The sequence below is a fragment of the Eumetopias jubatus genome, unplaced genomic scaffold (genome assembly GCF_037043125.1).
Source record: "Eumetopias jubatus isolate StellerSeaLion01/CBP00866 unplaced genomic scaffold, mEumJub1_p1.0 scaffold_12, whole genome shotgun sequence".
NCBI classification, from domain to species: Eukaryota; Metazoa; Chordata; class Mammalia; order Carnivora; family Otariidae; genus Eumetopias; species Eumetopias jubatus.
Genome location: NW_028274818.1, coordinates 39,036,177 through 39,057,986, shown reverse-complemented (window position 1 = coordinate 39,057,986; position 21,810 = coordinate 39,036,177). Strand labels below are relative to the sequence as shown.

At 40.8% G+C, this 21,810-nt stretch overlaps 1 pseudogene; it reads left to right on the top strand.

Annotated features, from left to right (window-relative positions):
- The first annotated feature begins 1,304 nt into the window (after positions 1-1,304).
- On the top strand, positions 1,305-18,157 carry LOC114225948 (charged multivesicular body protein 3-like; annotated as a pseudogene).
- The last annotated feature ends 3,653 nt before the right edge of the window (positions 18,158-21,810 follow it).

Here is a 21,810-nt window from a genome sequence, read left to right as displayed (position 1 = left end):
ACTTTCTCAGGATCCTGGCATTTGGGGAATTTGTTTAGCTTCAGGGGTGGGGGGGTGGGGGCGGTGGTCAGATTTTACTACCCCTGTTTTGTGGTCAGATTTTGAACATTTTAACAAGCTCAAGGCTGGCTCTGCTCTTGGCTCAGGATAATCTTTCTAAAATTCAGACAAGATTAGGTTATTTCCTTGCTTTAAAATGTAAACGACTTCCCTTAGCCTATTAAAAGAAAGCTCAAACGAACCATGAGAGACTATGGACTCTGAGAAACAAACTGAGGGTTCCAGAGGGGAAAAGGGTGGGGGGATGGGTTAGCCTGGTGATGGGTATTAAGGAGCGCACGTACCGCATGGAGCACTGGGTGTTATACGAAAACAATGAATCATGGAACACTACATCAAAAACTAATGATGTAATGTATGGTGATTAACATAACATAATAAAATAAAATTTAAAAAAAAGAAAAGCTCAAAGCTTTAGCATTACCACCCTCGCCTTCACTGTCTGACCCCAGACCTCCCCTCAGGCTGTTATCTTTTCTTTTTCTTCCCCTATCCCCAGACATCTTGCCTTCAGGTCAGAGTAGCCTAGACATCACTCCTTAAACATGAGTGCTTTTCCTGACTCAGTGCCCTTGCTCAAATAATACCCCCTCCTTTGCATTTTGCCTGGAGAGCTCCTACTTATCCTTCAGTGCCCAGCTCAAATGCTGCCTCCTCCCTATGGCTCTTTCTGCCCGCCCCCCCCCCCCCCCCGCCCCGTGCTCTCTGGGCTTCTGCCTCCTTCACCCTAACCCCGCTCAAAGAGAATTAGTCGCTCCCGTGGCAGTGTTCCCCTGATTAGAGCATTTATCACTTAGGCTATGAATACTTTTTGTTATTGTTTCTCCCACAACACTGTGTATTATGCAAGGGTTGGAATACTGGTTCCAAAGTTGTTATTTCCTAAATGTTTGTTGAAGTCAATTTGCCCTTCAATAAGCATGAAGTGTATTTCAAAATCTTAGAACTAAAAGAATATCAAATAGTTTATAGTTAAAAGTTGATTTGTTTTCCTGAAGTCTACCAAATATAATAATTATAAATTAAGAGCTGAGACCAACCTTAGAATTTAAAAACTGTCTTTCAAAAGCTCTATATTTCTTTTCTATGCCAGATCCTAAGATGCAGTGATACATCTAATAATCATAAAAATATCTATTTTTTTTCTGGTCTCAGACAAACTTAGAATGTAGGTAGATTAATTTCTTGGTGTAGACTGTATATCTAGTCAAACTCCCTCTCTCCAACAAGAAGGGTGTTTGAATATGGATCTCGGCAAAGTATTTGATCAGATTCAAGGTAAGAATTGTATGGCTTGCAAGGCAGCGTGAAATTGCATTGAAGGAAGTTTTCCACAGTCTGATGTGGATGGGAGAAGCAGTATTCTTCTGTTCATATTTGTGGTGGGGTAGGTCCCACACCCGCCAAAGGCAAGTAGATCTCAAGCCTAGTTGCCTGTAAGAATCATCTAGAACAGGACGTGGAAAACTACAGCCCACAGGCTAAACCCAGCACGCTGCCTGTTTTTGCAACAGTGAAGTGCTATGGGAACACAGCCACACCCTCTCATTCTTGTGTTGTCTGTGGCTACTTTCACGGTACCAAGGCAGTGGTGAATAGTTGCAACAAAAGTTGTATCACCCACAAAACTGAACATGTTTACTGTGTGGCTCTTTACAAAAAGATGTTTGCTCACCCCTTGACCTACAAGTTTCATTTGTGTTTTGTTTTTTGAATAACATAGATGGCTGAGCCCTGCTATAAGTGGATTAGTACTTGAAGGGATGGATATATTCTGGTCATTTGTATTTTTAGGATGCTCCATCCACGTGTGATTCTGATTACAGACTCCTCTAATTTTTATTTCTCAAGAAGTTATCATAAATCATGCCAAGCAAATTCTCACAACACAAGGAATATCTCTCTAAGGCGAGCTCTGTATTTTATCTATCTTTGCATCCATAATACCCAACACGGCTCCCACCATAATTAGATTCTGATAAGGCTTTTGATAAGTGAATGAGTGAAGGGCAAGGGGAGCAGTCTTAGATTGCAGATGCTACTAGAACCCACTAAAAATCAGAATCAATTGCAAGGACCCTCTCAGGCCCTGGATATGTGCCCTATTCCTTTCTAGTGAGATTTCTTCCTTTCTTCCAACTCCAAGCTAATCTAGAAAGACATAAATGCTCCTGATTCTCTGTGGATCTGAAATCTAAAAAAAAGTCCAAGAGTATCAAATGATGCATGCCTTGGTCTGCATAAACATGGTCATCTTCTCATTGCTTGGGACATTCAGGGAGGGAAAAAATCGACTCGTCATGAGAAATGGTGCAGATGGTATATCTGGCATCACCAGCCTGCAAAGATCAGAGATGCATTTATTTACATGACTTCGTTTGCATTGTGACCATTTATCTGGGCCCTTGCTCACATTTAACCTTTTGAAGGATCGGGAAGGAGGGAGCCATTCTGCCCTTGGGATCAGATGCAGGGAGCCCCTTATACGGATGATGTTTGCATTTCCTCCTACCTGCAAAATACTCATTTCTTACAGCATCGGAAAACATTTGGTTATGTTATCTCGTGGGTCCAGGAGGAGTGTGGAGTGTGCCAAATTTAAGAGCCATTGCCAAATGCCACGGTTTGCATTATGTAGACAGCACGCCAGTGGAACTGGCACTAACTAGTTGTAGATTCAAGCCCTGGCCTCAGAGGCAAAGGACCCCTGTTAGTCCTTTCCAACTGGGATCATGCCCTTTGCCTTTGGTTATGAGATATCTTTGTGTCTGTGCACAAAGTGTGGCCTGTGGGCACAGCTGACTGACCATTGTGACTGACCTCTTCCAGGCTGGGACAGTGAGCCCCCAGAGTGGTGCCCCAAAGGCCTCAGACCCCATGGGTGACTTGGAGATGCTGAAAAGCAGTATGGTGCCTTAGAAAGGGCCTTGGAGAACTTGGTGCTACACCTGGGCATACCACCTGCTGGGACGAGTCACTGGAGCGCTCATCTGTAAAATGGGGACGGGTTGCTGTCTTGATCTTTGGTTTCCTCATCTTTCAACAGGGATCATCAGAGTTGTTAACGATAGCCCAGCTCATCCATACAAGTCACAGGGCTCCGGAACTGGCACCAAGTAAACTCTCAATGAAAGTTTTTATTATTACTATTATTATTATTTTTTTTTCTTGTTTTTTGTTTTTTTTTGGTTTTTTTATTGTTATGTTAATCACCATATATTACATCATTAGTTTTTGGTGCAGTGTTCCATGATTCATTGTTTGTTCATAACACCCAGTGCTCCATGCAGAACGTGCCCTCCTCAATACCCATCACCAGGCTAACCCATCCCCCTACCCCCCTCCCCTCTAGAACCCTCAGTTTGTTTTTCAGAGTCCATCATCTCTCATGGTTCGTCTCCCCCTCTGACATACTCCCCTTTTCTTCCTCTCCTGTTATCTTCTTCTTTTTCTTTTTTCTTAAAATATGTTGCGTTATTTGTTTCAGAAGTACAGAACTGTGATTCAACAGTCTTGCACAATTCACAGCGCTCACCGTAGCACATACCCTCCCCAATGTCTATCACCCAGCCACCCCATCCCTCCCACCCCCAACCACTCCAGTAACACTCAGTTTCTTTCCTGAGATTAAGATTTACTATTATTATTATTATCGTTATTATCAACATAAGCAGCTTGCCTCACATCGTGGGTATGAAGATGGAACAGCTGCTGATGTGCTCTGTGAATGTGCAGAGCTCGGCAGGTGTGAGGAACGATTGCTTCAGAGGGAAGGAAGGGTAAGTGCTTCTAAAGCCTATGTGTCAAAGCACATTTCAACATGACTCCTTGGCCGAGTGTCCTGAATTTTTTTTAAGTTTTTTTTTTAAGATTTTATTTATTTATTTGAGAGAGAGAGAGAGCACGAGCGGGGGGGATCAGCAGAGGGAGAGGGAGAAGCTGACTCCCCACTGAGCAGGGAGCCCAGTGTGGGGCTCGATCCGAGGACCCTGGCATCATGACCTGAACCGAAGGCAGACGCTTAACCCACTGAGCCACCTAGGCGCCCTGTAAGTTTTTATTTTAATTCCAGTTAGTTAACATACAGTGTTCTATTTCTATTAGTCTCAGGTGTACAACATAGTGATTCAACACTTCCGTACATCATCAGGTGCTCCTCACAAGTGTTCTCCTTGATCCCCATCCCCTATTTCACCCATCTCCCCATCTACCTCCCCTCTGGTAACCATTAGTTTGTTCTCTATAGTTAAGATTCTGTTTCTTGATTTGTCTCTCTCACTCTCTCTCTTTTTTCCCTTTGCTCATTTATTTTGTCTCTCAAATTCCACATGTGAGTGAAATCATATGGTATTTGTCTTTCTCTGACGGACTTATTTTGCTTAGCATAATACTCTCTAGCTCCATCCATGTCATTGCAAACGGCCCAATGTTTTTGAAGTAAGAAGCTACTTTTTATTTTTGTAAACTCTTGAGAGACTCTGTCCATGGGTAAGCAGTTGTTCTGATGGGCTGTGGATGAGTGAAGAGGTAGCTGATGTGCTGTGGGAATGTTCCTGAGCAGAACCAGGGTGGGGCCCGCTGCCTGAGCTGCACTTCCGCTGCGTGTGAGGCGGTCACAAGGGGAACGCAAGAGGACTTGTACCAGAGAAGGCAAGCACGTGAGCCATCGACCTGGAGGAGCGTCAGGACAGAGAAACCATTCCCCGGTTTGCTTAAATTCGTGTTACTTCATTTTGCCTGTGAGCCTCGTGGTTCCATTCAGTAGGCATCTCCTGCTCTGTTACCGCTCCTAGACCCCATACAAAAGGGGCTGTGCTTTGAGGAAGCTAAGTAAAGTTATCTCTCTCCTGGTGGAAACATGAAAAGATGGAAGGAATCAAGGCTGCCCTTGAAAATGATGTGAAGATGTGGATATATGAGAGTCCATTATTTTTTATAAGCACATTACAACATTGTTTCATGAGGAAAGATTATTGCACTGTGTTGTCTACCAGGCTTTCATGAGGAGTCTTAAATGCAACTAGAAGAAATCCCAGAGGCTCACAATGACAGCCACTGGTCATGACAGTGGTGTCTCCGAAACTTGGGCGCCACATGCCTCACGGGTGGGATGCTCCCAGGTGCCCTGCAAGGCCTTGTTGGCACTGCTCTGAAACACTCACCTGGGTCAAGCAATTCAGTAGGTCAGGCCAGTCAACACACATATCTCACCTGCCTACAGAAATTCTAGGCAGATAATAGGTACTCAATAAAAACTTAAGACTAATATAATAGTAACAGTAATAATAAGATATAATATTTGTTAAAGACTTACTAGATGCCAGGCCCTTTCATCGTACCTTACATGTGTTGATTAATATTAGCCTCAAATAGTTGAATGAGATAGCATTATTATTATTACTGTGTTTAGTTAGAGGTGGAGAAATATAGCCTTTGAGAACCTAAGTAACTTGGTCAAGAGCATAGTCAGAAGTGGTAGGGCTGGGATTCCACCCAGGCAGACAGACTCTGAGCCCATAAACCATATGCTGGTGGCCCTACAGACTTGATTTAAAAGTAACATGCAGCGGGGGCGGAGCAAGATGGCAGAGGAGTAGGAGACCTGGATTTAGTCTGGTCTCGGGAATTCAGCTGAATGGGGATCAAACCATTCTGAACACCTATGAACTCAACAGGAGATCGAAGAAGAGAGTAGCAACAACTCTCTAAACAGAGAAGTGACCACTTATTGGAAGGTAGGACGTACGGAGAAGTGAATCCCAGGCGATATTCGGGAGGATAGATGGTGGGGGAGGGGGCCTCCGTCAGCCGCTTCTGGCAAGTGCTAGAGCCGCGGAGCACAAAATCGGAACTTTTAGAAGTCGGCTCCACTGAGGGGCGTCGCTCCAGTGGCTGAGCGGGGGGTGGAACCCTTGCGGGACAGTGTGGTCTCTGACCCTCGGGGTCACAGAAAGACTGGGGGTGCCTGAGTGTGGCAGAGCTCCCAGGTATCGGAGCGGGGAAGCTGGCTGCAGAGACGGAGCCGAGATGCGGGCTCTCAGCTCGGGGTGGCCATAAACTGTGATCCACGGCCCAGTCGGGCCACTGCTCCTCCAGTGGGGACCCAACAAGTCGCAGAGCCGGGGAGACTCCCCTCCCTCCCCCGGGAGGAGTGGCGCGGGAGCACACCGCAGGGATCTGCTGGGTTTGGAGACTCCACACGGGGTCGGGTGCCAGAGATAGAAACACTGGGTCACAGGCCGGTGAGCACGGAGTGCGGCCAGAGACCAGGGAGAAGGGAGTGACTGCTTTTCTCTGCGCACTGAGGAGCGGGGCCCCAAGTTCTCGGCTCTTCCGGGTGGAGATTGGGAGGCCACCATTTTCACCCTGGTCCTCCAAAGCTGTAGCGAGAGCTTGCAGGGAACAAAAGCTCCTGAGAGCAAACCCAAGCAGCTTCCTTAGCCCGGACCGACAAGGGCGGGGCAATTCCGCCTCCGGCAAAGACATTTGGGAACCACGGCAACAGGCCCCTCCCCCAGAAGATCAGCACGAACAGCCAGCAAGCCAAGACCAAGTTTACCGATCAAGGAGAACGGGAGAACTCCAGCGCTAGGGGAATACTGCACATAGAATTCATGGCTTTTTTTACAATGATTCGTTAGTTTTTCAAAGTTAATTTTTTTAACTTTTTTTTTAATTTTTCTTTTTCCCTTTTTCAACCAACATCTTATCAATCCCTTTTTTAAAAAAACTTTTTTTATTTTTCATTTTTAGAGTCATATTTTATCCCTTCATAGTAGTTACCCTTATTTTTGGCATATATATATAAATTGTTCTCTCTTTAAAATTTTAAGATACAGTTTCTTCTAACAGATCAAAATATACCCTAAATCACTAGTGTATGGCTTTGTTCTAGTCTCCTGCCTGATCACATTCTCTTTTTTCTTTTTTTTTTAAATCTTCTTCTTTCTTTTTTCAAACAACTTCTTATCTTATCAATTCCTTTTATAAAATCTTTTATACTTTTCATCTTAACAGTCATCTTCCATCCCTTCATTGTATCAACCCTTATTTTGTACATAAGTCTTTCTTCCTTTAAAATTTTAGGAGGCACTTTTTTCTAACAGGCCAAAATATGCCCAAAATCTAGTGTGTGGCACTGATCTATGCACTAGCCTGATCATATCTGATCATATTCTGGTTTTTTTGTATTGTTCTGTTTTTGTTTTTATCTTTTTTTTTCCTTCTCTTTCTTTTTTCTTTCTTTCCCTTTCTTTTCCCCTGGTTTCAGGTCTTTTCTGATTTGTAAAGAGTATATTTGCTGGGGACGTTGTTAACCTGTTAGCATTTTGTTCTCTCATTCATCTATTCTCCTCTGGACAAAATGACAGGATGAAAAAAATCACCTCAGCAAAAAGAAGGTACTACTAAGAGGTAGTACCATCTGCCAGGGACCTACTCAATATGGACATTAGTACGATGTCAGACCTAGAGTTCAGAATCATGACTTTAAAGATACTAGCCGGGCTTGAAAAAAGCGTGGAAGTTATTAGAGAAACCCTTTCTGGAGAAATAAAAGAACTAAAATCTAACCAAGTCGAAATCAAAAAGGCTATTAATGAGGTGCAATAAAAAATGGGGGCACTAACTGCTAGGATAAATGAGGCAGAAGAGAGAATCAGCGATATAGAAGACCAAATGATGGAAAATAAAGAGGCTGAGAAAAAGAGAGAGAAACAACTACAGGATCACGAGGGCAGAATTCCAGAGATAAGCGATATGATAAGATGAAACAACATTAGAATAATTGGGATCCCAGAAGAAGAAGAAAGAGAAAGAGGGGCAGACGTTATATTGGAGCAAATAATAGCAGAAAACTTCCCTAATGTGAGGAAGGAAACAGGCATCAAAATCCAGGAGGCACAGAGAACCCCTCTCAAAATCAATAAAAATAGGTCAACACCCCGACATCTAATAGTAAAACTTACGAGTCTCAGAGACAAAGAGAAAATCCTGAAAGCAGCTCGGGAGAAGAGATATGTAACCTACAATGGTAGAAACATTAGATTGGCAACAGACCTATCCACAGAGACGTGGCAGGCCAGAAAGGACTGGCATGATATCTTCAGAGCACTAAACGAGAAAAATATGCAGCCAAGAATACTATATCCAGCTAGACTGTCATTGAAAATAGAAGGAGAGATAAAAAGCTTCCAGGACAAACAAAAACTAAAGGAATTTGCAAACACGAAACCAGCCCTACAAGAAATATTGAAAGGGGTCCTCTAAGCAAAGAGCGAGCCTAAAAGCAGCATAGATCACAAAGGAACGCAGACAATATACAGTAACAGTCACCTACAGGCAATACAATGGCACTAAATTCATACCTTTCAATAGTTACTCTGAATGTAAATGGGCTAAATGCCCCAATCAAAAGACACAGGCTATCAGATTGGATTAAAAATCAAGACCCATCAATATGCTGTCTGCAGGAGACTCATTTTAGACCCAAAGACACCCCCAGATTGAAAGTGAGGGGGTGGAAAACAATTCACCATGCTAATGGACACCAAAAGAAAGCTGGGGTGGCAATCCTTATATCAGACAAATTAGATTTTAAAACAAAGACTGTAATAAGAGATGAAGAAGGACACTATATCCTACTTAAAGGGTCTATCCAACAAGAAGATCTAACAATTGTAAATATCTATGCCCCTAACATGGGAGCAGCCAATTTTATGAGGCAATTAATAACAAAAGCAAAGAGACACATTGACAACAATACAATAATAGTGGGGGACTTTAACACCCTCCTGACTGAAATGGACAGATCATCTAAGCAAAAGATCATCAAGGAAATAAAGACTTTAAATGACACACTGGACCAAATGGACTTCACAGGCATATTCAGAACATTCCATCCCAAAGCAATGGAGTACACATTCTTCTCTAGTGCCCATGGAACATTCTCCAGAATTGATCACATCCTAGGTCACAAATCAGGTCTCAACTGGTACCAAAAGATTGGGATTATTCCCTGCATATTTTGAGACCACAATGCTTTGAAACTAGAACTCAATCACAAGAGGAAAGTCGGAAAGAACTCAAATACATGGAGGCTAAAGAGCATCCTACTAAAGAATGAATGGGTCAACCAGGAAATTAAAGAAGAATTAAAAAAATTCATGGAAACCAATGAAAATGAAAACACAACTGTTCAAAAATCTTTGGGATACAGCAAAGGCAGTCCTGAGAAGAAAGTATATAGCAATACAAGCCTTTCTCAAGAAACAAGAAAGGTCTCAAATACACAACCTAACCCTACACCTAAGGGAGCTGGAGAAAGAACAGCAAATAAAGCCTAAACCCAGCAGGAGAAGAGAGATAATAAAGATCAGAGCAGAAAGAACAGTAGAACAGATCAACGAAACTAGGAGCTGGTTCTTTGAAAGAATTAACAAGATTGATAAACCCCTGGCCAGACTGATCAAAAAGAAAAGAGAAATGACCCAAATCAACAAAATCATGAATGAAAGAGGAGAGATCACAACCAACACCAAAGACATACAAACAATTATAAGAACATATTAGGAGTAACTCTATGCCAGCAAATTAGATAACCTGGAAGAAATGGGTGCATTCCTAGAGATGTATCAACTGCCAAAATTGAACCAGGAAGAAATAGAAAACCTGAACAGACCTTTAACCACTAAGGAAATTGAAGCAGTCATCAAAAACCTCCCAACAAACAAAAGCCCAGGGCCAGATGGCTTCCCAGGGGAATTCTACCAGACATTTAAAGAAGAATTAATACCTATTCTCCTGAAACTGTTCCAAAAAATAGAAAGGGAAGGAAAACTACCAAACTCGTTTTATGAGGCCACCATTACCTTGATCCCAAAACCAGACAAAGACCCCATCAAAAAGGAGAATTACAGACCAATATCCTTGATGAACATGGATGCAAAAATTCTCACCAAAATACTAGCCAATAGGATCCAACAGTCCATTAAAAGGATTATTCACCATGACCAAGGGGGATTTATCCCTGGGCTGCAAGGTTGGTTCAACATCCGCAAATCAATCAATGTGATACAATACATTAACAAAAGAAAGAACAAGAATCATATGATCCTCTCAATAGATGCAGAAAAAGCATTTGACAAAGTACAGCATCTTTCTTGATCAAAACTCTTCAGAATATAGGGAGAGGGTACATACCTCAATATCATAAAAGCCATCTATGAAAAACCTACAGCGAATATCATTCTCAATGGGGAAAAGCTGAGAGCTTTTCCCCTAAGGTCAGGAACGCGGCAGGGATGTACACTATCACCACTGCTATTCAACATAGTATTAGAAGTCCTAGCCACAGCAAGCAGACAACAAAAAGAAATCAAAGGCATCCAAATCAGCAAAGAGGAAGTCAAACTCTCACTCTTTGTAGATGATATGATACTGTAGGTGGAAAACCCAAAAGACTCCACCCCAAAACTGCTAGAACTCATACAGGAATTCAGTAAAGTAGCAGGATATAAAAATCAATGCACAGAAGTCAGTGGCATTCCTATACACCAACCACAAGACAGAAGAGAGACAAATCAAGGAGTCGATCCCATTTACAATTGCACCCAAAACCATAAGATACCTAGGAATAAATCTAACCAAAGAGGCAAAGGATCTGTACTCAGAAAACTATAAAATACTCATGAAAGAAATTGAGGAAGACACAAAGAAATGGAAAAACGTTCCATGCTCATGGATTGGGAGAACAAACATTGTGAAGATGTCAATGCTACCTAGAGCAATCTACACATTCAATGCAATCCCCATCAAAATACCATCCACTTTTTTCAAAGAAATGGAACAAATAATCCTAAAATTTGTATGGAACCAGAAGAGACCCCGAATAGCCAGAGGAATGTTGAAAAAGAAAAGCAAAGGTGGCGGCATCACAATTCCGGACTTCCAGCTCTATTACAAAGCTGTCATGAAGACAGTATGGTACTGGCACAAAAACAGACACATAGATCAATGGAACAGAATAGAGAGCCCAGAAATGGACCCACAACTCTATGGTCAACTAATCTTTGACAAAGCAGGAAAGAATGTTCAATGGAAAAAAGACAGTCTCTTCAACAAATAGTGTTGGGAAAATTGGACAGTCACATGCAGAAGAATGAAACTGGACCGTTTCCTTACACCACACACAAAAATAGACTCCAAATGGTTGAAAGACCTAAATGTGAGACAGGAGTCCATCCAAATCCTAAAGGAGAACACAGGCAGCAACCTCTTCGACCTCAGCCACAGCAACTTCTTCCTAGAAACATCGCCAAAGGCAAGGGAAGCCAGGGCAAAAATGAACTATTGGGATTTCATCAAGATAAAAAGCTTTTGCACAGCAAAAGAAACAGTCCACAAAACCAAAAGACAACCGACAGAATGGGAGAAAATATTTGCAAATGACATATCAGATAAAGGGCTAGTATCCAAAATCTATAAAGAACTTATCAAACTCAACACCCAAAGAACAAATAATCCAATCAAGAAATGGGCAGAAGACATGAACAGACATTTTTCCAAAGAAGACATCCAAATGGCCAACAGACACATGAAAAAGTGCTCAACATCGCTCGGCATCAGGGAAATCCAAATCAAAACCTCAATGAGATACCACCTCACACCAGTCAGAATGGCTAAAATTAACAAGTCAGGAAACGACAGATGTTGGCGGGGATGCGGAGAAAGGGGAACCCTCCTACACTGTTGGTGGGAACGCAAGCTGGTACAGCCACTCTGGAAAACAGTATGGAGGTTCCTCAAACAGTTGAAAATAGAGCTACCATACGATCCAGCAATTGCACTACTGGGTATTTACCACAAAGATACAAATGTAGGGATCCGAAGGGGTACGTGCACCCCGATGTTTATAGCAGCAATGTCCACAATGTCCACAATTCCAATCTGTGGAAAGAGCCAAGATGTCCATCGACAGATGAATGGATAAAGAAGATGTGGTGTATATACACAATGGAATATTATACAGCCATAAAAAGGAATGAGATCTTGCCATTTGCAACAACGTGGATGGAACTGGAGGGTGTTATGAGGAGTGAAATAAGTCATTCAGAGAAAGACATGTATCATATGACCTCACTGATATGAGGGATTCTTAATCTCAGGAAACAAACTGAGTGTTGTTGGAGTGGTGGGGGGTGGGAGGGATGGGGTGGCTGGGTGATAGACATTGGGTAGAGTATGTGCTATGGTGAGCGCTGTGAATTGTGCAAGACTGTTGAATCACAGATCTGTACTTCTGAAACAAATAATGCAACATATGTTAAGAAAAAAGAAAAAGAAGAAGATAGCAGGAGGAGAAGAATGAAGGGGAGTAAGTCGGAGGGGGAGACGAACCATGAGAGACGATGGACTCTGAAAAACAAACTGAGGGTTCTAGAGGGGAGGAGGGTGGGGGATGGGTTAGCTTGGTGATGGGTATTAAAGAGGGCACATTCTGCATGGAGCACTGGGTGTTATGCACAAACAATGAATCATGGAACAGTACATCAAAAACTAATGATGTAATGTATGGTGATTAACATAATAAAAAAATAAAAAAATAAATTAACATGCAGCTTTATTCTTTTTTTAAAGATTTTATTTATCTGAGAAAGAGTGTACAAGTGGGGGGGCAGGGGGGAATTGGGACAAGCAGACTCCCCACTGAGTGAGGAGTCTGACTTGGGACTCGATTGCAGAACCCTGAGGTCATGACCTGAGCTGAAGGCAGATGTTTGACTGAGCCACCCAGGCGCCCCCCAAAGTAACATGCAGCTTGCAAAAGAAACCAAGTGTTGAATTAGGGGAATATCTGCTTAAGGTGCTTCTTTAACTGATTGCATTTTAATTTTTAGCCTGACAGATTTTTTTTTTAATGGGTATAACTTTAGTAAAAACTTAATAAAAATTTATGCAAAACAAATCTTGGAGCATTGTAGAGCAGGTGCTTGATGATTGGTCTGAGGCTATGGAAGGAAGGAAGGAAGGAGGGAAGGAGGTGGGGGGCAGGAAGGAAGGAGGGAAGGAGGTGGGGGGCAGGAAGGAAGGAGGGAAGGAGGTGGGGGGCAGGAAGGAAGGAAGAAAGAAGGAAAGATAGGAGGCTAATTTGATGGTATAAATAGAAACCGTGTGCATCATTATAAGTTCTTCTATTTTCTTTCTTTATGCTTCCTGCTTCTTTATAGTGTGCACTTCTCAGAGAAGTGAGAACTGCCTAACAGTCTGGGCCTAGTTCTGTGTCCTCCACCGTGAGGGGGAAGGTGGCACAGAATTACAGGAAAGAAGGAATGAGGTCTCTGTTCTCCTGTGTGCAACTCCACCCCAGGAACCAAAGCTCAAATAGGCCTTCCCTTCAGCCTGGGAGCAGGGGCGAATGACAGCCAGACTCGAGAACCCCTCCTGAACACGAGCCTCTCCCAGCTCCACCCGCAGGGCAGACTACACGGAGGGAGGCGAGGCTGCCACACGCAGCGGAAGATGGTGGTAGATGTACTACACAGAGCTGAGAGGCCAAGGAGCGGTGATGGCGGGGGGTGCGGGTCGCCTGCTCTTGCATAGCACTTTGCAGAGGGAGTGGATGGTCTCCAACATCTAGGAAGGTTGCAAATGAGATGAAAGGGGAGATTTCTGCTGGAGAGAAAGAAGCATGGCACACAGAGGTCCCTGGAGGAGAGAGAGCAAATGGAAGTCACCCAAGGAAAGATGCTTGTCTCATGAAGAAGCATTCAGCTGTTCCAGCGGAGAGGGAGGTGTGCATGGTGGACAGAAGGAGCACATCTCATCTTTGTAAAAATGCCCAGGCAGAGTCAGCTCTCAGGCCTGCAGAGTTAGAACTCTCCTAAAAGTGCTTTGAAACACAAGAGAAAGTAGTAACCACCTTCTGAGTGGCCGAAGAGGGAGTGGTGGGTGACAACTTACTAAGTCTTTTTCCCAATAAGTTGCTGCCGCTGGATAATTGACTTGAAGAAATGGATAGCTTCTTTGTGCATTTGTCCATGTCGACTTTGTAGTACAGTTTTTTCAGGGGCGCTATGGACTGCCTTGTGTCCTCCTAAAACTCATGTGAAGCCCTAATCCCCAATGTGACTGTATTTGGAGTAAAAGGAAGTAATTAAGGTTAAATAGGGTCCTTAGGGTGGCATCTTGCTCTGATAGGATTAATAGCCTACTAAGAGATACCAGAGAGCTCCTACTCCCTGTCCGTCAGGTGAGAACACAGCAAGAAGGCTGCCGTCTGCCTCTGGGAGAGAGCCCTCGCTAGGAACACGATTAGCTCGCACCTTGATTTTGGGCTGCCCAGAGCCCTAAGAAAATAAATTCCTGTGTTTATGCGTGATCAGTAGTATTTTGGTCTGGCAGCCCAAGCAGACTAAGGAAGGAGGAAAAAAAAATGCTCTAAATATCTGCAAACCCAATCTCTTGTAGGCTGTGCTCAGAGAAGATTATAAAGCAAAAGGTCTTTGTAAAACTTTGGCTTTCTTTATGGGAACTGAAGGATTATCCCCAAACGATCCATCTGAGCCCCAAGGTTTATATTTGGGAGGCCAACATTTATTTTGAAAAGTCTGGATACATTTTGAAAATGAAAAGGACTGTATGGAAAGTAGCACTATTAAAGCAGAGAGTGAATAAAAGATGAGAGAAGGAACCTAAAAAAGAAAAAAAAAATCCTACAGAGAGGAGAATGCTTAGACCAGCTTCAGTACTGAATATTTCCTTTTAAAAAAAATTCATGTCTCCTAAAACCAACTCCAAATGGAATCATATAAACCCAAACACTAGAATCAGGGGAATTCTCCAGTGAGGGAGAACATTTTGATAATATTAGTAATTTAGTTTTCTCATAAGGAAATAAAAAGGAAATTAATTCAATGATTTGTTACAAATAGTTGCAAAAATGTACAGTTTCAGAGATTAGTGGGGAATACAGATCCTGCTGGAGGCAGCACTTCTCTGCTCTGCTAGAGGGGATGAATTATAATTTTAGATTTTATGTGTGTTTGAGGTGGAAGAGGGGAATCGGAAACTCCCTGCCTCCTGTCCCTTGTCCTGGAAAAAGTACACACATGCAGGGAATGCATTTCCTGCTTTCTTGCCTTATTGAATTTCTGTTTTCTTTTTTTTCCCCTGGTTAATATTTGCTTGACATTTTTTTCCATCTTTATTGAGACGTAATGAACATGTAATATTGTGTTAGTTTAAGGTGTACTATGTGATGATTTAATGCCTGTATATATTGCAGTATGATTACAAAAATAAGGTTAGTTCACACATCCATCACCTCACATAGTTACTTCTTTCTGTGTGTGTGTATGGTGAGAAATTTTAAGATCTACTCTTTTAGCAACTTTCAAGGATATAGTATAATATTGTTAACTATTGTCACCGTGCTGTACATTAGATCCCAGATATTATTCATCTCAAAGCTGAAGGTTTGTATCCTTGGACCACCCTCACACATCCCCCCCTGCTTCCCCCATCCCTAGCAACCACCAATCTATTGTTTCTATGAGTTCAGTTTTTTTAGATTCTGCATATAAGTGAGATCATACAGTACTTGTTTTTCTCTGACTTCTTTCATTTAGCATAACGCTGTCAAGGTTCATTCATGTTGTTGCAAATGGCAGGATTTCCTTCTGAATAATATTCCATTATATGAATGGAATATATATAGATAGATAGATAGATAGAGATATCTTACATTTTCTTTTCATTCATCTGTTGATAGGTACATTATTGTTTTCATGTCTTGGCTATTGTAAATAATGCTAACACGAACCTGGGACACAGATAGCTCTTCAAGATAGAGATTTCATTTCCTTCTGATATAATACCCAAAATAGAATTGATGAATCATATGGTAGTTTATTTTTCAGTTTTTTTGTTTGTTTGTTTGTTTTGATAATAGCCATTCTAACCTATGTGAAATGATGGCTCCTCGTGGTTAAATTTGCATTTCTCTGATGATTAGCAGTGTGATGAATGTGGTAGACCTTTCCATGTACCTGTTGGCCATTTGTAGATCTTCCTTGAGAAAATATCTATCCAGGTCCCATTTTTAATTGGCTTATTTGGGTTTTGTTTGTTTGTTGGATCTTGTTACTGAGTTTGACTTCCTTGTATATTTTGGACATTAACCTCTTATCAGATACATGGTTTGCAAATATTTTCTTTCATTCCACAGATTGCCTTTTCATTTTTTTTTGATTATTTTTTTTGCTATGCCGAAACTCTTTGGATTGATGTAGTACCACTTGTTTACTTTTTCTTTTGTTTCTTGTGCTTTTGGTGTCAAACCCAAAAACACCATTGCTACGGCCAATGTTAAGGAGCTTACCCCCATCTGTTTTCTTCTAGAACTTTTACAGTTTCAGGTCTTACATTTAGGTCTTAATCCATTTTGAGTTCCTTTTTGTGAATAGTGTAAGATAAGGGTCTAGTTCATTCTTCTGCATTTGAATATCTAGTTTTCCCAACATTTATTTCCATTCATTTATTGAAGAGACTATCTTTTCTTCATTAAGTAGTATTAGCTCCTTTGTCAAATACTAGTTGATCATATATGCATGGGTTTATTTCTGGATTCTCAGTTCTGTTCCAGTGGCCTATGTATCTGTTTTTATGCCTACTTTTTTGATTACTCTAGCTTTGTGATATAATTTGAAATCAGGAAGTGTGATACATTCAGCTTAGCTCTTCTTTCTCATTGCTTCGGTTATTTAGGGTTTTCCATTTTTCCATATGAATTTTAGAATTTTTTTCTATTTCCATAAAGAATCCATTCAAATCTGAATAGGGGTTGCACTGAATCTGTAGATCACTTTGACTAGTATGGACGTTTTAACAATGTTAGTTTTTCTAATCCATGAACACAGAATATCTTTTAATTTATTTGTTTTCTTTAGTTTTTTTCATCAGTGTTTTATAGTTTGGAAAGTATACAGATCTTTCACCTCCTTGGTTAAATTTATTCCTAAGAAAAATTTTTTGATGCTATTCTAAATGCTGGGGTGGGGAGGTGTCTTTATTTCATTTTCAAATAGTTCCTTGTGAGTGTCTAGAAATGCAGTTGATTCTTGTATGTTGATCTTGTTGATTAGAAAAGAAAATGAGAGTGGCAGATAGGCAAATGAGTGATATCCAAAGAGAAAAGTAAAGAGAGAAACAATCTGTGAAAGATGCTGCCAAGAAGGGCCAGAAGGATGTCTGCATGGTTCTGGCTAATGACTTGATAGGTCAAGAAAGGCTGTGAGCAAGCTTTATGCACCCAAAGCTCACATGAACTCTGTCCTCATGGATGAAGAACCAGCTGGTGGTTTGAGGAAGGAAGTCAAATTCAATAACAAGATCCAACAAACAAACAAAACCCAAATAAGCCAATTAAAAATGGGACCTGGATAGATATTTTCCCAAGAAAGATCTACAAATGGCCAACAGGTATATCAAGGTATATCCACTTCTTTTCCCTGCAAAAGAGCACAGAAGTGATGAAGGCCGCTTGGAGTCTTGTGAAGATCTCATCAATCCAGGGCACCATATGGGAATTATCCAAAGAGATTATGAAGGCTGGGATTATGGAAGAGGTGATAGAGGACACTTTTGAAAGCACGGATGGTCTGGAAGAAATGGAAGAAGTAGCAGAAGTGGAATTGATAAGGTTTTGTTTGAAATTACAGCAGGAGCCTTTGGCAAAGCACCTCATAATGTGACTGATATACTTCTGGAGACCAAACCTCCAGGAGGAATAGCCAGCTCAGAAAATAAGGAGTAGGAAGAAGTCTTAGAGGCCATGTAGTCCTCACTGGCCAGGCTCTACAGTGTGGGGCTGCCTACCTGGGCTATCAGCCTCTTCACGGCTCACCCATCAGATCACATACACTCTCTGACACAGCCACCTTTTTATGTGTCTCTTGCATTACACCTCTGTGATGAGGCATTGCATTCTGGAGGAGGTTCTTTGCTAAAATCTCTTCACTCTCTGCAGAGGTTTTGGGATCTCAATGGGATTGTTCTTATAACAGCTGGTATAATACATGCATCATTTTCAGCTGTATAAACTAATATTTTTTATGGGAAAGGTAGAGAAATCTGTCTTCTCTCAAAGCACTTCTGAGAATAGAGCTGATGGCCTGACTGATGAGGATTGTGTACTTTTTTTGTTGTTTATAAAACTCTACATAAATACATTTTAATAAATTTCTGCTTTAACACAGAAAAAAAGTTTTTAGAGTTTTTTATATATAAGATCATATCATCTACAAAGAGAGACAATTTTACTTCTTCCTTTCTGTTGGATGATTTTTATTTCTTTTTCTTGCCTGATTGCTCTAGCATTACCTTGATACCAAAGTCAGATAAGTCCTCTGGCTAGGACTTCCAGTATGGGGTTGAATAAGAGTGGGCACCCTTGTCCTGTTCCTCATCTTATAGGATAAACTTAACCTTTCACCATTGAGTATGTTGTTAGCTGTGGGCTTGTCATATATGGCCTTCATTATGTTGAGATATGTTACTTATATATCCAATTTGTTAAGAGTTTTTATTATGAAAGGATATTGAAATTTTTAAAATGCTCCACCCCGTCTATTGAGATGATTATATTAATTTTATCTTTTATTCTATTAATGTGATATATCACATTTATTGATTTGCATTTGTTGAAACATCCTTGCATTCCAGGAATGAATCCCACTCGATCATGGTATGTGATCCTTTCATTATGCTGTTGAATTCTGTTTGCTAGTATTCTGTTGAGAATCTTTGCCTCTATATTCACCAGGGATATTGGCCTGTAGTTTTTTTCTTGTACTGTCCTTATCTGGCTTTGGTATCAAAGTAATGTTAGTAGCATCATGGAATGAATTTTGGAGAGTTCCCTACTCTTCAGTTTTTGGGGAGAGTTTGAGAAGGATTGGTGTTAATTCTTCTTAAATGTTTGGGAGGATTCACTAGTGAAATAATCTGGTCCTAGGCTTTCCTTGGAGGTTTTCAATAACTGATTTAATCTCCTCACTTATTATTGGATATACAGACTTTCTGTTTCTTTATGATTCAGTCCCACCCGGTTGTACATTTCTAGTAATGTATCTATTTCTTCTAGGTCATCCAATTTGTGGCATAAATTGTTCACAGTAGTCTCTTATGATCCTTTGTATTTCTGCGGTATCAGTTGTAATGTCTCCTTTGTCAGTTACAATTTTATTTGAATTCACTCTCTTTTTCTTGGTTAATCTAACTAAAGATTTGTCAACTTTGTCTTTTCAAAGAACTATTAGTTTTTTTAAAAAATCTTTTCTATTGTTTTCCTCTTCTCTATTTCATTTATTTCTGCTCTAATCTTTATAATTTTCTTCCTTCTGCTTACTTTGGTCTTAGTTTTTTCTTCTTTTTCTAGTTCCTTGTAATGTTAAGTTGTTTTTTGAGATCTATCTTTTTTTTAATGCATGCATTTATAGCTATATATTCTCCTCTTAGAAATGTTTTATCTGCATCCCATAAATTTTAGTAGGTTGCATTTCCATCTTTATTTGACTCAAGATATATTTTGATTTCCCTTTTGATTTTTTCTTTGACTCACTGGTTGTTCAAGAGTGTGTTGTTTAATCTAACTGAATTAAATGTACTTTCTCTGTGCCCATGAGATAAATAGATGGTGAATATCACTATCAGGATACTTGCTATGTTGTATGTGTATGTGTTGTATGTGTGCATTTCTCTATGTGTGCTCCTTGAAGCAAAGAGTCTATGTTTTTAATCTTTATTTTGCCAATGGTTGCACAATGCTTAAAAATGAGTTCTGGATGTCCGTATTGGTTTTTGGATAAAGAAATAAGGGAAAAACCCTAACAAGTTTATTATTATGGGGAGACAAATAGATTTGGAAACAAGTATGTTCATTAAAGGCATTGTAAGAAGTCTACACAGGCATGCAAGAAAGAAAGGTGATCAGTTCTAAGTGATGGGTGGTGGCATGAAAAAGATTCAAAGAGTAGGTGATTTTTGAGATCATTTAAGATAAATAGATGTTGGTTTGCTTGACAGGGATGGGGAAAAGGTGTTAGTTAGATGCATTGCAGGTAGAAAAAAATGCCGAGCAGAGATATGGATCATAGTGGCCTAGAACAACACTGTGAATGACAGAGAAGAGAGATGGGAGGAATTTGCTCTGATGAGAACAAAAGGGAGTGGACAGAAGTTTGGTGAGAGAAAAGTCTAGAGAAGAATATCTGTATGTCATTCTAAGAAATTTGAGCTTTATCTCAAGGGCAATGGAGGTCTGTTAGAGGTTTTTAAGCACAAATGATTTAAATAGACCTACTTTTTGTTTTTGTTGTTAAGGAAGACCTCAGTTGATGATTGTGTTCAGAAGTGTTTTATAAGGTTAAGATCAGAGTAGACAAGTGTTTTTGGGAGAGGGAATAGTGGGAAGAATGTGGGAAAGCTAGAGATCAGAAAAGGCTTGGTTCACCAAAACAAAACAACATTCAGAGCAGAAAGACCACACTAAGGGTACCAAAAAGGAAATGATTGGAATGACGCTGCAGCAGGGGGCATGAGAGAGGAGTGTGACACAGGAGAAAGACAGCGTGTGGCACTGACTGGATATTCAGACAATGGATGCGGCTCAGGTGACCCCTGGTTTGGCTTGGGTGACTTGGGTGGACAGTTATGCCATTTATGACAATAGAAGAGCTGGGGAGGGGGATTTGATCAGTGGAGTTGTGTACATATTGTTTGGAGGTGCTTGTGGAATACCAGGTTGAGATGGTTCAGCCGGCAGTATGTAATTTAGTAGGAATGGGGTTTGAAACGGAAATGACAGCATTGGTGTCAACAGTGTCTAGACCAGTAGAAGTTCAGGAGTGAAAAAGATTACCTAGGGGAAATCTCATTCAGTGTACTATGAAATAAAAGCACCACTAAAAATAAAATCCTGGGTAGACAGAGCGTGTCAACATTTAAGAAATGGGCAGGAGCCAGAGAAGGAACTGGTGAATTTCTACATTTCTGACTGGGAAGGAGAGAGATAAAATAATAAGAAACCAGAGATTCAAAACCAAAATGAAGACCTGAAGAAGTTTAAAGTTTACAAATCAACCAAGGGGAGAGGTGGCAAATGCAGCAGCGGTAAATACTCTATCTGAAGAGAGGTGTTGGAATTGGATGAAGAATGGGTAAAGAGGTAGATCTCATACTAAAGGGCAGATCGAGGGTCCCATGAAACGGGAGGAAAGGGAATAAATTGGGGAGAGGGTAGGGAGGACTCCAGAATTATAGATTAAAGGATGGGGATTCCTACCTGTTAACCCATATTTTCTCAGTAAAGTAAGAGATAAGTTCACTTGCTGAAAGAAGGAGGGTTGATGGTTGGAAAGAAAGAAGAAAATTGGAAAAGAGGCAGAATAGAAACTTTGGAATTGGGAGAGGACCTGCTCAGATATAAACATATTGAAATTGGAGGGGTCCAATGGAATCCCACGCACCTCCTCACTTCCCTGATGGAAGACACGTTTCTGACTGTCAGAAAAAGGATAGAAATTCCCAAAGTACAGGAAATTGTCTAAATAACTTGTGAAACAGAAACTATATTCTATCTTAATGAAGTATGAAAATTCACAAAATTTTTCTATCAAAATGAAAAAAGCCAAGCAAAGTAATAATTGGGCTATGTTGGGACTGGAATCACAAGTGTCCAAAGATCAAAGATGA